This window comes from Etheostoma spectabile, chromosome 16 (assembly GCF_008692095.1).
Source record: "Etheostoma spectabile isolate EspeVRDwgs_2016 chromosome 16, UIUC_Espe_1.0, whole genome shotgun sequence".
Taxonomy (NCBI): domain Eukaryota; kingdom Metazoa; phylum Chordata; class Actinopteri; order Perciformes; family Percidae; genus Etheostoma; species Etheostoma spectabile.
Window position 1 is genome coordinate 22,340,699 of NC_045748.1, and position 1,320 is coordinate 22,342,018.

Below are 1,320 nucleotides of genomic sequence, written 5' to 3' on the forward strand. Positions count from 1 at the left end.
AAATGCTACACTCAAACAAAAAGGCAGCAGTGGAGAAAAAGGCGGTAATGTTATCTTGATTGAAATAGTTTAGCATTGAATAGTACATTTATTGAATTTAAATTAATAGCATCATTTTTCATAAGCAAAAAAAAAAAAAAATGACAAAAGAAAATGAGAGGTTCCTTCAGGCAACCCCCTCCCCGGGCTAACAGAAATGGTTTAACCCTACTGCTTAGCAGCCAATGGGAGCATGGGACACTCGCCCATTCAAACTTCTTTACGTTTTGTCTACACGTTGTATGTGTGTTGTATACGTGTTGTATACGTGTTTATATGTGTTGTATACGTGTTGTTTGTGTGTTGTCTACAAGTTGTATACATGTTGTTTGCATGTTGTCTACACATTGTAAACGTGTTGAATACATGTTGTTTGCGTGTTGTTTACACATTGTAAACATGTTGAATACATGTTGTTTGCGTGTTGTATACATGTTGTTTGCGTGTTCTTTCGTGTTGCATACCTGTTGTTTACGTCTTGTTTGCGTGTTGTCTATGCGTCGTATACGTGTTGTTTATGTGTTGTTTACGTGTGAGATATGGTTTTGGGAACCAATCTATTGGAAAAATGTGGTTGAGACGTCAAAGTTGGTTAGAGTCAGAGTTAATACAGGAATGTATTTTAAAACCACTAAAGTTAAGCAGTTTTATATTCTGAAGTATATATTTTGAATATTTGTTTTTGCATTCTTTCAAATTATTTCATGTATGTATTGTATGTATATTGTAACCTAATATTCATGTATATTCTCTGCTGTGAGACTGACATTTTGCGGATGTAAGACTGTGATTTCCCATTGTGTTACGGTGTTTTGTTTTTTTTATCCTGTTTTCTTTTCCTTCACCGTATTTCCTCCCTGGCTTGTGTTTGTGTCTTGCTCCCCCCCGGTCTCGTGTTCCCCTTGAGTGTCTGTATGTTCTGTCTCCTGTTTTGTTTTGAAGTCTGGTTTTTGTCTCGTCATGTCTTTAGTTCAACTTCCTGTGTCTTCCCGCTCTTGTGATTACCTGATGTTTACCACCTGCTTCCCTTCCCTCTTGTCACCTGCCTCTCGTTACCTCGTTACCTTGTGTATTTAATGTATCTGCGTCCCTGTCTCTTGTCAGATCGCTCTGGTTTGTGGTGTGTGGGTTTTTCCTGTCAGCCTTTTTAGTCTATGTTCCTAACGTCCCTGTGAGTTGTTTCCAGTTGCATTTTCTCCCATATCTAGTTTAGGTTGTGGGATTTTGTAGTGATGGCCAAATGAAGCTTTTGCGAAGCACTGAACCACTTGAGCCAATTGG